Source organism: Patiria miniata, unplaced genomic scaffold, assembly GCF_015706575.1.
Source record: "Patiria miniata isolate m_02_andy unplaced genomic scaffold, ASM1570657v1 HiC_scaffold_26, whole genome shotgun sequence".
Classification (NCBI taxonomy): Eukaryota; Metazoa; Echinodermata; class Asteroidea; order Valvatida; family Asterinidae; genus Patiria; species Patiria miniata.
The window spans coordinates 2742698-2759067 of NW_024037065.1; the positions used below are offsets into that span (position 1 = coordinate 2742698).

Genomic DNA, 16370 nt, shown 5'->3' on the forward strand with positions numbered 1-16370 from the left:
TTCTGATTCATGATGTAATAACATTCAACAAAGTGTCCGTAGAAAAAATACGAATGAGTTTAGTGTGAATGAAAAATTAAACATGACCACAATGCTTTATAACTTCAGCCTTTGACGATATTTATTCATACAAAAAACAATACGGTAAACAGTAATTAAAAAGACTTGAGAAATAATTACTGTGATTGGCAAAGATTATAATCCAGTGCTTGCGGCTTGTGTCTCTGGTGGAGCCAATATTTTGGAGGATTAAAATATACTGCAATTATATGTACTTTTGATTTTTTGTCAACTGTCTTAAATATTAAACACGTTCCAGGAAGGACTGTTGCAACCTGGCACCCCTCTTTTCTTCATATATCTCAACAAAGGTTAGTCATTGCAAAAATGGTGAACAGACATGAATCTTTCAACGGCGAATCCATTGGCATCTGGAAACTACATCCGTTAGTGAGTTCCGTTGTCTAAATTTCCAATCATTTGAAGGGTCGAAGGAGAACACGAAACATGTCATCAACCTTCACAAAAACCAGAACTGCTGTTGAGAACATGGTACAATGTATGAAAGGATTGGTGAATACCTCTAAAATAAAATATGAAACATTTCTCTCTGCACAAAGGCATCAACCTAGAGAGAGCCTTTTAGGCCTTTTGCGTAGCATCTTGGAGGACAATCTTCTGCACCCCCCCCCCCCCAAAAGGAATTACAGTAACAAAAAGCTCTCAATGATGTCTTAATAGAGTCTATTTGATCCACAACAAATAACACTGTAAGCACGAACGTTACCGAAAAGGAATAAACCTGTTTTAAGCCCTTACTAATTACCACAAAAAACTTCTTTGGCTTCACGGTCAACGCTTTAAAAGAAAAAGGATTGTCAAAAAGGAAAACACACGGTAAAATTTTTTCCCATCCCCTTGCTGAAAAAGTGGAAAAATCCCGCAGCAAAGTCAACGGTGTCCATTTCAACCGTAAGATTGAAATTTGGTGTTTTTTTAGTTGTGTACTATCATTAGTTAAACATAAGTCCTATTGATTCATATCAAGTGGATGGGAAGCAGACTGTGTGATTCAAAGTTTCTCAAGTGACAATCTTATTCCTTATTTAGATAGACGTACGTGTATGTGATGGTCAGTTTTTACATTAGTTAATCCTCGATATCTGAATCATCACTTTCGGGTGAAGTGCGCTGCCCTTCACTTGGAATGTTTTCACAGTTGGTGCAATCGCACAAGTCTGTGCATGGCAGTTTTTTCAAGACAGCTACACTGGCCTTTTGTGCATTGACTTTTTTTACATGAGCAATGGGCAAATTCCATGACACTGTCTGGGGCAGGGGGAAGATCCATCCAATGGATACTGATGTCATCGCCGATGACCTTCCATCCTCTTCTGTGTGGAGACTAGACGGCACTTCAGGACGTGCATCCAGGGCCCGCTTGTATATGGCTGCCTGGTAGTTAGCCCTCTTTACGTGCAGGTGCAAGGCATCCTTGTTTGGCGGCATCAATGACTCCATCACAGTTCCCATCTGGAACATGTTGTATCTTCAGGTTGTCAAATTACGAGAAAAATCCCTTTCTTAAATGACAGCAATTTTTAATTGCAAATTGCATTTTCTTATTGTGCAACAGACACTGCATGTTTTAACTTGAGAAATAAGCATTAGCAATGAATGGAATGTTTTTTAAAACTGTACGAGAAACAAATTCCCAGAGATTGTCAATTCTAAAGTAGGGCTTGTATATGTTTTCAAGTATTTCCAATTTGATTTAGCTACAAAATTATGAAACCTTGACTCAAATTAATTTGGAGAATTATGGGTCAAAGAGAAATGTTCCATTCAACTCAGCTTCACCTCATAGAATGGAACATTCTATCATCCAACTTAGGAAAATATTTACACCATGGCACCCTCAGGTACAAACATTTATTATCCGTATAATATTCTTCACATGTAGATCAGGGGGGGGAAAAATTAAAAATGGAAAAAAAGTGAAAAACTAAAATCTAGATATATTGATAAATGATAGTGAGGGCTTGACATTTAGAGAAGTGGGCAGGTTCTCATTTTTTTTTTATTATATTATACTTTCTAGAAAGAAAATAGCAAGGAAATAAAAGTACAGTTGAAATGAGGACGCTATGAGCTGCCAGCTTAAAGAATGGCCAATGTTGGTTTTAACTACTTCGTACTTAGATAATTATAAATTATTACCAAGCAAATTGTGGCTTAAATTGAATGGTAGACCCACAACATACTACACAATCGAATCCCCAAGTTGCCAAGTATAAAGTCAAAGTGGATTTTGTTCTCCATATTTTTTAAATCCAGGGAACCGGCCGTTCTATACACAGTCGCCAAGTTCAGGGAGCATAGGCCTACTCAATATAAAATGTTCTGTAGTGTAATGTAAGAGTCTCTTTCTAGTCTTAAAATCCTATATCTGAGTGAGGGGGAAAAATTCTTTGATCTGTGGCTTTTCATAACCTTGCCAACCATGATCATCAGATCGTGCTGTCAACAATGGACGGTCAGATGGTCTACTAAATATTACTAGAAACATGTTTTACAAAACAAATCACACATCATGTGAATCTAGGTTGTAGAAAAAATATTCTGAAATATTTCGAATCCAACAGCTTCTTATAATTAAGTTCAAAGCAAAAGTAATAATACGAACTAACGTAGGCCTAAGGCCGATGATTCCGGTATCCCCTTCCGAAATTCTCTCCTTCCACGAGAGTACTGCATCAGTGCACGTGCATGCCGATGAACTTCTCCGCTTTTTCCACGATTTCTGCGTGTGTTGATCACGCCACATTCTTCCGACTACCAGCACAAGCAAGTAATTTTATCCAGCTTGTCTCGAAGAACGATGAAACGCCCGATTCGGCATTCAAAACATGCATAATGCACTTCTTTTCGTCCGAATCGCCGTCGTCCGAGGAGCTCATGGCGGCCGCCATCTTGTTGTCTAGCAGTGCTTACGCGCATGCGCATGCTTTTACTTACAGCGCCCGCTATTGGTCCACTCACCGCACCACGACAGAAGGGCCTCGCTGATTGTTCGTTGGAAAATAATGACGTAATTCTTCACTCGGCATTTTTTGCGCCAAAACGGAGGAAAACTGAACTTTAAATCGCGATTTGGGTACCGTTTTGGGTCACGGATCAACGGTGGATTATATATGTGAGCATCCCAACAGCTTCGTGAGTAGTTTAAGGGAATATACATCATTTGCTTTTGCTGTAATTTTCAGAAATAGATGGAATTGGGGGGTTTAAAATATCAAGCAAATATAGTTACACTAACTTTTTGGAGGTTTTGGGTACGAAAATGCTATAAAAACCAAGAAAAACGATCATTTTCCTGTAGTCTGGTTCCCTGACTCCATATAAGAAGAAACAGAGCAGTTTACATACATTTGGGAATTGTAAGGTCAGGGAACCAGTCTAGCTGGCTCGTACCCGTTCATAGGTTTGTAATCGATTGCAATCAAGTGCAATGGTCAATTGGGACCAGTATTTGAAAAAAAAGCCAGTTGTTTCCAACGCTGATCGGCCGATCAGCGTTGGAAATTGATACAAAAATACCACTTTTCTTGAAAATGACAGTATACCAGGTGCCATAATTTTACAGGATGCTTTAGACTGTCATTTACCAACATCCTATTAAGGTATTTCGCAAAAACTTGGTAGTTTTATTTTTCGATGTTTGCAAATGTTGTATATTCCCTTTAAAGGTGAAAATACTATACAGTTATTTAAGTATGGAACTGTTGGAACAGTTGTGAAGCCACAAAGAAGTTGATGATCTACTTTGGGGATTCGTCACCGTTGTCAGAGCTGAAATATAAAGAAAGAAAATGAAAGTAAATAATAAATGATTAGGAAGAGTATGTTGGCAAAGTGCCAGCCATATCTCGCTGGACCAGCACTTCCCAAGCCCATGGTGAATGTTGTCTCTCATTGTGCGGTGTTGGTGCAGCTGGAGATTTGCAAGGTGTATGGTACAGGAGAAGATAACAACATTGACCATGGGAGAAGGGGAGTGGGAGACTGGGGCAGGGTATGATTATTGTCAGGTTTTCAACCATTTAGGACAACATTGTAGCTACGTGTACAAAACATTGGTCAAATTAAAGTGTGTTTATTGGACTTGTGTGAATGTTTGCTGCATAGTAGACATTCACAAATAATAAAGCACAAAAGCATGAATAGTGTGGATAAGGAAATTTTAAAGAGAAAAAAAGTCTGCACAAGGAATTTTATGTGGAATGTGTATGGAGTTACAGTACAGTGTAGGAACAAAGGAAAACAAATGTGATGTGTCCACAGAGATATGAAAATTAGAACAGGTGATTGTGTTTATGTGAAGTGTTTAGAAAATGTATTTTTGTACCCAACGAAGAATATGAAACAATTGATGTTAAAAACCTAGACTTTTTGCACTCTGCAGAAATTGTATTGTGTACAAAGTGTATGGGGTAATGCACTTGAATGCTTTATGAACAAAATGGTGCATATTACTGTGAAACACCTTCTTGACTGTCTATGACTAGCATTTAAAATATTTGAAAGTGGCTTGTATTGTTTGAAATATGTGAAAATGCTTTAGAATTAGTGTGTCTATCATCAGGGCAGGGACCACATTGCTGATATGAGCATTTGATTGGGTTTAATACTAGCCATTTAGCCATGTTATGGCCATTGAAACTTGTGCGTGGAGAGGGGCAATTTTATTTAAGTGTGTAGTTGAAGGGCACAAGCAACATACTGGTAGTAGGGACTGAACCCATGTATCGTTGTCCAAGAGTCAAACACCCTAACTTCTGGAACACGGCATTAATAATAGTTGTCATGACTGTGTTGTATTACCTGTCACATGTCTTAGCCATGGAGGTGATGGTGTTTTTGCCTGTGACAGTCTGCAGCTCAATGTTGACAGTCAAGGGCAGATGTTGATGAGCTTCAGCAGGTTGCTGAATGGCAAGGGTGTTACAGAATAGGTCAGCTGTGCTATAATACTCGATGTCAAGGTCATCAAGGAAAGTGATGTTGTTACTGAAGACAGAGATATATGGAGAATACATTAGTTACTATAGGCAGTAGTTTACATTTGTAACACGGTTCTATCGGTAGAGAGTTTATATTGGTGACACAAAAAATAAGAAGTAGACAAAGTAGTTTGTCAACTGTTAATATGTTTTGAACCTATATTGAGTATATGCCTTCAAACAAAGTTATAGATGTATTTGTTTTATTGTACCTAATAAACATTCATGTAGTTAATGTTCCTAATCCAATTGTTTGATCTCATGAAAATGCTAATTACATGGATAATTATGTATGTGTGTTAGTATCATTTTATGCATATGGGGTGATGTTAGTTTGTGCATACTACAGATGTGTGACAATTTGATCATTGTATTATGAAGGGAATGTGCAGTAAAGTGTTGCATAAACCTATGTGTTAGTCTACTATGTAAGCATGTGTGAAGAATTGTGTGTGTGGTAGGTAAATGACAAAAATAGCGGCTGGGATGTGATGAAGAATGGAACAGTGAGAATGTGGTTGATGACTGTGAATATGTATTTGTTAAAGAAAAAATATACAAAGTGTCCCAAAAATTGCATACATAATTTTGTAGCTACTTTTTCTCTGTGCTTTGACATGTGTGAATGGAAATTGAAATATGGAAAATAGTATTTAGTTCATAAACATCCACCCACATAGTGATGAGTTACACTCTTTAATGATGTGTTTGCATTAATGTTTACGATTGGTTAAGGTGATGGTATGTACATGTACGTTTATAGTACATGTAGTATGTGGACATGACAGTACAACATGTAAAAGGTGCTGAGTACGTTTGAGTAAAAATGAAAACAAATGCTATAAACAGTGTATTTTGGAGTACAGTGTATAAAGAATATTTTAGAATTAATGTGGTGGTCTACCCTATTATAATTCTAGGGCTGGGGTCCGTCCTTGATTAAACACGGATGAAACTGGACACCAATCAATCACTTCTCGATCACTACGGTTTATTACCAATCGGATGCTTGGTCAATCAAAGAGGTAGGAATAGAAAACCCCAAAACAAAACCCTGAAACAAAACAAATAAATAATATTACATAATACACAGTTTCATAATCATATCTGGGTTCTAGACACACTTTTAGTTCAGTAATCGTCTTCAAAAATAATAATTAATATATATACCCCAGGGTCAGTCAGTCCCGAATGTTAGGATGTCTCAATGCATGTACATGGAGTGGTGTACATTCTGTACTGTGAAAAACACATAGAACTACATGGTTAAACACATGTACATGTGGCCTACGCAGAAAGTTTCATTTTATACCTCACGTGGCTGCAAACTTTACACGCAAAAAAAGCTGTAATAAAAGTGGGTCTATGTATCTTGGCTTAATAAATACTCACTTCCTGGAACTTAAGTCCCCCGAAATTATAGGAAGCAGGGTTGTCATTCCTGAGTTCCTGACATTAGCGTACAGCATTCTCCTACATGTGTCCGAATTTCTTATCGATTGCCCGCTCGAGCTCTCCGCAAAATTATTTCTCATTGAGGGAAAGTCCCTCCGCACGCTATAGCGCGCGGTGTCATAGAGATAAACGATAAACACGCCATACACAATGGCGGTGTCCTGTTATATCGGGACTCCCACATTAAACAAATTGTTTTTGCAGATGTGGAAACCAGTATGATGACATGAAAGTATGGCTCGGCAGTTGTTTTTAGGATGCTGTATGTACAAATTTCTGTCATCAGCCAAGGAGGGAGGAAACCCTCCCCCATGCTGTGACATCCAAAAAGTTATAGCAATTACATGTACAGTAATAATAAGATGGTGACATTGTGTATGTGTTTTAATGTGTATATGTTGAGTGTTATGTATGGGACACTGGCTAGAAAGTATATTGTATTTGTTTGCAACAATTGCAAAATGGATATAATACAAATTTGATGGATGCGAACACACCTCCCAACCCCCAGTACTTTCAGAATTTATTGTAAGTCATATTTGTATAACAGTTGAATGGCATGCAAATTTATGAGTGCATTTAGAGACAAATGTAATACAGTGGAATTGTTAGTGGCAAGGTGCTTATATATAGTTGCTTGTAGCATGATGAAACTGTAATGAAGTGTAAGGTATTACCTGTCCTCAATGAATGCAACAAACGTTACAGTTTTTGCTGTCGCTGCAGGTGCTTCTTCTGTCTGCATACAACAAATAACAGAAAGATTATTGAATAGAGTATCTGGTTGTAAAGAAAATTTCTAAAAATATGTGTACAGTACATTGTATGTAAATGCAGATAAAACTTACCAAAAATGTTGTTTCTTGTGTAGCTTTGAGCACTACTCTGTCTTAATACGAATCGGTGAGAAGATTCTCGACAGTCACTTCAGTTCCACTTGGTGGAATTTGTACTTCTGAGCTGCGGCCCCACAGGTTTACTGTTATCTTCTTGTTGCGTGTGTTGTCAACGAGATCTAAACTCTGAAGTGAGTACGATGGCCCTTCTTTAACGGGTGAGACATGTTTGTAAAGAGGAATGTTGAAGTGAGACTGATGTGGCAGCTATATTGTGATATAGAATGTGGCAATTTTATTTTGTGTTAAGCAATATGGAGTTGAAAGTATTTAGTTGTGTTAAATGTGAGAAATAAGGATTTGTAGTATGTGGGGTGAGTAACCATACATGTAGTAATGAAGATATGCAGTATAAGGATGGGAATGGGAGCAAAATGCTAAAGAACAGTGCATAAAACTCTAAATAAATTTCAATAATGAGAAGTTATAGATACATGTAATGTAAGTATGACTGCAGTGGCATTTGGGTGCTATAGTACTTTGACTGGTGAAGTACAACTAGCTGTGGGAGGTGATTCATAAAGCATTGTTATTTTCCGAGGCGAAGCCGACGGAAAATGGAATGCTGGATGGATCACTGAGGGATGCCAGTTTTACTGCACCATGAGATAAAGGAGTCAATATTTGTTTTATAACACCTCTCCTGCAATTTCTGCTTGATTTTAAATCATAACTGAATAATTTTATTGAAATGCATGTACATGTACAATGAAAATGTATTTTAAATTTGAATACGAAAGAAGATGAAAGTATAGTTGCCGCTGGTCTAAATTACACCATCACAAAACGTTTGAACCCGTCTCATATAGAGCTAGTGCTTACGACCAATAGGCAGACTTGTATGACTCGTGATTCGGATTCGGACTCGAATCCGACTCGAGTCACATTTTAATGACTCAGAGTTGGACTTGTGTCACTTTGACTTATGACTCGGACTCAGGGCTATGGACTCGGACTTGGACTTGAACTGACTTGTGACTTGACGGAAATTACCGCACTGCACACGTGCACATAAGTAAGTCGATTGTTTCTTTTCTGTGCAATACATGTACAGGGTGCTCGATGCGGTGCGTGCGTGGCTGTGCCGGTTACCGATGAATAGATTAAATAAATCAATGTACCGAAACTTGTACCCCCCGTCCGCACGTAATACTGCATTGGTGCAATATTGATAGGGTAATGTAGCAGACTTTTCTTGTTAGACGCCCTGTCGTTGACACGTGTATTTCTGTCGCATCGTGATAACGTGTACAGTGTTTCCCCTGCCCATTCAAACGTAAGGCGGCCCACCTCGCTACTTTCAGCGACCATCTCGCTCAATTTTTGCCCATATCACCACCTCGCTGTGAAGATTTACAATAAAGGAAATATCAATTGAAAAAAGATCATTTTGTGTATGAAATATATGAGCGTTTTACTTTACCTCCTTGTATCAAGAACTCACAGTTTGGATGTGTTTTTGGAATCATCGCGCATTTCTGTGAGTGCTGCATTCTTTTCAGTTTGCAGACTGCATAAATTTCGTTTCAATCATCTTGTTACCACCTCGCTCAGTTCATTAGCCAGGGGAAACACTGAACGCGTAACACGATATGAATACGGTCTGGTGATGTGCCCGTTTTGGTAACTTACATGGTATATCAAAGGCGACTCTGAATCTCTGAATTCCTTAAAATGAACGTTTTTCAATTGCAGTGTTAGAGGTGACTCGAACTCGACCTGGAGGACTTGGGATTCGGACTTGGACACGAGAAATGTGACTCGGATGTTTCGTGACTCGAAAACAAGTCTGCCAATATGAAGAAAGTATACACCCACACCTGTTATGTAATTTGCACACAATACCATTTGTCATTGCATAGTACTGTGGTTGCTACGGGTTTAATACTGTGGTTGTTGCAGGCTTAGTACTTTGGTTGCTATGTGTTTAGTAGCTTTTGCATGTTGTGTACAGCAAAATAGCAACAATAGTGAGTGATAAGTGACTCGCTCTCGGTCAATGAAGATACAGCATGTGTGGGTGAGGTGATATGATGGTGTTTATTAGGCCTAATGTACTAATGCAATTGTAACTTACAGCTTCAATGACACCGCGGATACTGACTCGGGTGTCCTTGGGAAGGGCTACTGCCTCGGGAATGGTGACCTTCTTAGCGTGAACGAAGCTGTCTTCTACTTCTTGTGCAATTGGAAAGGGTGCTGTATAAAAGATCTGAAAAACAAGATGAAAGATTTATTAAAAGTGTGGATTATGACATCTAAAATGTGTTGTTCTATGCTATATGGAAGAAGGTTATGCTAAAAGGTAGCAGTGTGATATAATTAGTAAGACAAGTGTAATAGTAATAGTGATAACAAGCTACATGTATGCATGTAACTTTGTGAAGGTGAGCAAATATTTTCAATGAAGGTAAGAATCGGCTAGTTTATCGTGTAAGATGGAGAGGGTCAGAAAATTTTACGATAACATATTTCTGCCATTTTTTGAAAATGAAAAGTGAGGTACTTACCCTTGTTTTGTGGGTTAGTTTGAAGGCGTGTTTGTTAGTTGATTTCACGATGGATGCATTGCAGCCAACAAGCTTGTAGAACTTTCCTTGCTCCAGCTTGTGAGTTTGGTCCTCTGGTAGGAACAGTTCAAACAACTTCTTGTCACTTTTGAGTACTTGGAGTGCATGGTCAAATTTCTTTGGGTAGGCATTTCTTGACAGCTTTGATATTGACGGTAGACATCTGCAAGGAAAAGGTACTTTTATTATTATAACAATGTTATGCTATAAAATCTACAAAAATACGAAATGTGTTGAGTGTTTGGAATATTGAGAAAATGACAGTGGCATCACTTTTTACACAAAAGGTTATGAATAGGGATATATAGTAGTATTTTCTATGCACAATACAGTTTCAGTAGTGCATTAATCAACCATGCCAGAAAAAAATTAAGAAACATGTGGCATGAAAATTACTTGTAGAATTAGAAGGCTATGTAGGCCTTCTTGCCTGGAGACTTTTTGGTGGTCAGTACAGTATGGGTTTTGGAAAGAAGTTTGATAGGTGAAATATGTTTCAAACACAAATTCACCAAAATCATTGCCTTGGGTGATCGTAATGACATCATGCAATTTGTCATCCGAACTACACAGCGCGTAGAAAAAGGACCGCGTAGCTTTTCCTTTCAGGGTCGAGGAGATGTCTAACGTAGTCTGACATGTCTGAGTAAAGTCTTGGAGCCAAGTTATCGCCTTTTAAACAAATGTCCCAATGTCTGGTGTTGATATTTGCCTTTTTGATGTTGTGGATTGCCGATGTGCAGAGTGAGAGATCTAGAGAAAACGCTAGGAGTAGGATTATGATAATGTAGACAGTTTTGACAATTTCTTTAGTTTCTGCTGGCAACATAACAATACATCCATTGATGTCCATATACACTGTCTGGTATGGAAGATCAATGATAAAATCATCAAAAAATGAGATCGATGGTGTTTTTTTTTTAAATATAATTCTATGATGGTGGTGTTTATACAGTGCGCCCTCTATTTGAAACAAGTGCATTGATTTGTCCAGCATGCATGCGCATGCAACCAGCCTTGACTCCAGGGGTGCCTGCTCGTTGCTTACACGATCGCGCAAGGCTTGATGGGAAACAACATGGCACTGCAAGTTCGTACCCACGTGGCACGAGGTTCAACCTCGTGCCCCATGGGTACGATCTTGCAGCGCGATGTTGTGTAAGTGTAGAAATCCCTGGGGACGGGGTGGGTTGGGTGTTGAGGTAGTACTAGTGTGGGTTGTAACTGACTGGTGAAGAGCTCTGGGTCTGGCTAAATTGGTGATTGGGAGGGCAACACGGGCACGCAGGTCCTAGTGAACAGGTGACGCTTTGAGAATAGTGAGCTTCCTTGCCTCAATGACGGCCGATTTATTCTTGCCAACCTGCCAGCCCAGCTGCCAATTCTCACTGTGTGAGAAATCGGCAGTGTGGTCAAAATACAAAGAATACAAATTACAAAAAGCACGCACATGTCAGTGTTATACAGGTATAAAATTACAATAAACGTGTACATGTAGATCTATTTCCCCAAATTAAATAAACAATCTTCGCATGAAATAAGAGTTACCTCAGGCAATGCTGAACATAAAGGAGCAGGCTCACATTTACACATGCTGGCCAGGCACATTCATACACACTATCAACCACTTTCATACACACCAGTCCTCAATGAACAGGAAGAGCCATTATTTACTTGTGTTATTATTCCCTAAATGTAACCCTTAGATAATCATAGTACATGTACTGGAATCTGACAATGCGCAATAAGACCCATGTTAAATTATACATGAAAATAAATACGTGCGTAACGTTATACACAATTACATGTACATGGGAATATCACGTGTGCGCGCACCACGCTGTCACATTTTGCACGTGAACGCGTGTATGCCTATACTACACGCACAATTTTCGCTAAACTCTCCTCAACGAACTCATACTTTGGAGCCCCAAACCTACATGTATATCTTATCAAAACTGTACTTAAATGCCTCCAGTATTATCTATGAACACTAGCGGACGAATCCTATTGCAATATTGGGTAGCGTTCAGTTTGCAAACAAATGATATTTCAATTCAAAAACGAGCTTCAAAAGTTGACAACGTACCCGTGTGAGAATTCGGCAGTGTGGTGCCGGTCAAGGGTAACGCAAGGCACAGGTCACGTACATAACACGGGGCGTGGCTTAACTACATGTAAACACTACGTGCATATCATACGCACACTCTACAACTCTTTCCCGCCTAGGGAGGCATCGCCCTCGATGCCTGGAGGCAACTCTCTGGCAGGAATTGGCAGTTAACGGCAAGATTAACACAAACGTCCTAATACTTTTAACACCAAATAACTCGGAACGACTTTAACAGTTATTCAAAGCTCCAGGAGCTTAACACTAGATAACATTGATAATTTTAACATTTCTTCTAAGTAAAGTAGCTTAACACTAAGTTACAGGGATCAACTTTAACAATTCTTTTAAGTGTAAAAGATGTACTCTACAACTTAAGTCTATCCGGGGGCTTGTTCCGAGTGGCACGAACTGGATAGCGAGATCTGCTTGCATCATGTGACCCGGTACCAGCATCTGAAGGAATCTCCCCACAAGTAACATCTGCATCTGCCACCTCGTGGGTGGAACTAACGTCTGAGTTGGCGTTGCCAAGCAACAAGGGGAAGTCTACTGGTTCGCCAAGGACTGGTGCAGTGGTCGTTGGATACAGAACATGGCCAGTCGACCTATGCAGGGATTCCTCCCCTGAAGACGAGTCATCGTCGCTCCCACTTGTGGAAGACTGATGAGCAGGTCCCTCCAACAACCAAGGGCAATGCTTCAGGTCACTGCGATTGATAACTTTCTCCTTGCCAAAGTGGTTCCTAACAACGTAGACTGGACTGTCCGGGAAAGGACGATGAACAACTAAGTCGGGATCCTGCTCCCAGTAGTCCTGAATCTTGGCACGACCTTTATGACTACGACAACGGACCAGGACATACTGTCCAACATCAAGGGGCCGCTCAAAAACCTTGGCAGCTCTTACAGACTTTCTTGCTTGGACAGCTTTCTCGTTGTTTCCCCTGGCAATCCTCCTCGCCGAATGCAAATGTGACTGGTGGCGACGCATGTAGTCTCCCATATCACCAGCATGTAGGGCTTTCCCGCCTACGTCTGTACTCAGTGGGAAGCGTCCATTTCTCCCAAACATTAGGAAAAATGGATCCACTCCCGTTGTCGCATGTCTTGTGTTGTTATACGCATAGACCAATGCTGGCAGATATTCAGGCCACCTCTTCTTCTTGTGTTCCGGGAGTGCGGCAAGCATGCTATGCAAGGTCCGATTATATCTTTCACATTGGCCATTACCAGCACGGTGATAAGGCGTAGTATAACTCTGCTGTATTCCGCACATCTGGCACAGATTAGATACAACCTGGGACTCGAAGTTACGCCCACGGTCAGAGTGTAGGCGAAGAGGGCATCCGAAGGAGATGAAAACATTGGAGACCAAGGCCTTGGCAACTGTTGAAGCCTTCTGGTCCTTCGTGGGGATCGCCCACACATACTTAGTAAAGATGTCTGTTACCACCAAGACGTTCTCATGGCCACTAGTAGAAGCTTCCAAGAGGGTGTAATCCATTGCCAAGACTTCCAGTGGGGCAGTTGCTGCCAATGCTCCAAATGGCGGCTGGGCCTGTCGAGTTGGAGCCATGCTGACTGCACAGCGTTTGCATTTGGCACACCAGTCCTTGGCAGCCTTCTCCATGTTGTGCCAGTGGAACCGATCCCAAAGGAGTTGGAAGGTTCGCTTTGGTCCAAAATTACCTGCTTCGTCATGGAACCTAACAAGAGTCTCCTCTTGGAGAGCATCAGGGAGCACAAGTTGGAACAAAACTTGGTGAGTAGCTGGAGATACCACTTTCCTTCGCAAAAGACCATCTTGCATGGATAACCGCTTCCAGTCACGCAAGAGAGCCAAAGCCTCCTTGGAAACGGTTGCTCGTTCACCATGTGTAGGTTGAACCCCTCTTGCAACGAAATGGATAACGCTCTTCAGCGTGGAGTCGTCCTGCTGAAAAGCTGCCATCTGCTCAACCAGGCGGTCAGGGAGGCAAGAGATACCGCCTATCTGACATGCTTCTTTGTGGTCGCGGACCGAGACTGGGACAGCTGTCTAGGACGGATGCCAATCTAGGGAAACATTGATTGTCGCACTTGATACAAGGGCGGTACAGTCCAGAGGATTTTCCGCCGGAGTACCTTCACAACTTCCGAACTCCGCCCGTCTCGATAGAAAGTCAGGAACTTGATTGGCCTTTCCTGGTCTGTATACCAGGTCATAGTTGTATGCACTCATCTGCAAGACCCATCTCATCTCCGTGCAACCCAAGCGAGCCTTGTCAAGGAACAGAAGAGGTTGGTGATCTGTTACGATGGAGAACTGGTGCCCCAACAGGTAGTCTTTGAATACTTCCGTTACAGCCCATTTAATAGCCAGCAGCTCAAGCTTGAACGTGCTGTAGCGGCCACTCCGCTCTGCAGGCTTCAGGACTCTAGAAGCCTAAGCAATCACTCGCTGCTTCCCCTCATCATCTTCCTGAAACAGTACAGCACCCAAGCCGGTGCCACTGGCATCAGTCTCCAGGCGGAAGGGCTTTAAAAAATCTGCATAGCAGAGAACAGGAGCCTTGGTCAGACTACCTATGATGTCCTTGAAGGCGATTTGACCGGCCTCCCCAAGGGTTATCTTCTCATTCGGCGATCGGGTCTTCTTGGCCTTAGAGTCTAACTTGAGGTGGCAGAATAAGGGCCCTGCAATTGTTGCATAGCCTTTAACGAACCGCCGAAAGTAACCCGTGAAGTCTAGAAAGGCACGCACTTCACGCACAGTTGATGGTTCTGGCCACTGTTGGAGCACTGTGATCTTTTCTTGGTCTACAGCAACACCTTCAGCCGACAATAGATGACATTTGGCCGGCTTTAATTTTAGCCCATACTCAGAAATCCTCCTGAATACCCTGTCTAAGTGCGCCATGTGGGAATCAAAGTCCGGCGAGTACACAATCACGTCATCAAAATATATCAGGACATTGTCATGGTTCTGGTCCCCGAGGCACCTCTGCATAAGCCGTTGAAAGGTGGCCGGGGCATTAGTAAGGCCGAACGGCATTCGCAGATACTCAAAGAGGCCAAACGGCACCACGAAGGCCGTCTTTTCGACATCACTCGGACTCGTGGCAACCTGATAATATCCACTTGTCAGGTCAAGCACTGTGAAGAATCTTGCCCCGCCGAGTGCCTGCAGTGACTCTTCAAATTTTGGGAGGGGGAACGAGTCATGGCGTGTGAGTTGGATAAGCCGTCTATAATCAACGCACAATCGGATGCCGCCATCTTTTTTCTGAACCACAACCACTGGCGACGCCCAAGTGGTTTCCCTGATGACATCTTTCTCCAACAGGTCCCTGATATGCTCTCGTACCAGCTGATATTGAGATGGAGGTAGTGGACGATGCCTTTGGCGAACTAGATGGACATCTCCTGTTTCGATTGAATTAGCAACTGTCTGTGTGAAGCCCAGGTCAGCTTCATCTGTTGAAAATGCTTCCTTGTGTTTTTGCAGAAGGGTTGACACTAACCCGGACAACTTCCCCCACAGGACTCATGATAATCTCCCCAGAGAGGAGCGCCTGGCTCTCAACTCCTTGCGCTCTCGCACCGACATCATCATCAAGCCAGCAGATAAAGGTTCAGCTGTGGTCATCATGGATCGTCAGCAGTACATTGATGAGGCCCACCGCCAGTTGGATAATCGCACTAACTATACCCGCCTTGACTCTGACCCCACAGGCACTTTCTGTCAAGATATACAACAGGTACTTGACGATATGCGATCACGTGACCAGTTGTCGAAGAAAGCTCACAAATTTCTTTCTCCCTGTGATTGTAGGACTGCCAGATTTTACCTGCTACCCAAGATTCACAAGGCTGGCAACCCCGGTAGACCCATCATCTCCGGTAATGGCTCACCCACGGAACGCATCTCCCTGTTCATTGACAGTTTTCTCAAACCCCTTGTCCCACAGATTTCGTCATACATTCACGACACCCCAGACTTCCTACGCAAGCTTGAAGGAATCAAGGACCAGATTCCCAGCACAGCCATCATTGGGACTTTCGACGTCTCATCTCTGTACACCAACATCCCACATGAGGAGGGAGTTCGTGCTTGCTCCTTGGCTCTGGCCAAGGCAGGACACACGACTCCTCCCATCAGTGATGTTGGCACCCTCATGAGACTTATACTAACGAAGAACAATTTTTCCTTCCTTGGTGAACACTATCTACAGGTACACGGCACTGCAATGGGCACTCGCATGGCCCCGTCGATGGCTTGCCTCTTCATGGG

General features: G+C 41.7%; 1 long non-coding RNA gene across 1 annotated transcript; it reads right to left on the reverse strand.

The window, feature by feature from the left end:
* Positions 1 to 4720: 4720 nt before the first annotated feature.
* LOC119734024 lies at positions 4721 to 7574 on the reverse strand. Its single transcript, XR_005272012.1, has 3 exons — positions 7367 to 7574; positions 7196 to 7257; positions 4721 to 5070 (listed from the first exon to the last, which is right to left on the reverse strand). It is a non-coding gene; the product is annotated as an uncharacterized LOC119734024 (long non-coding RNA).
* Between the last annotated feature and the right edge of the window lie 8796 nt (positions 7575 to 16370).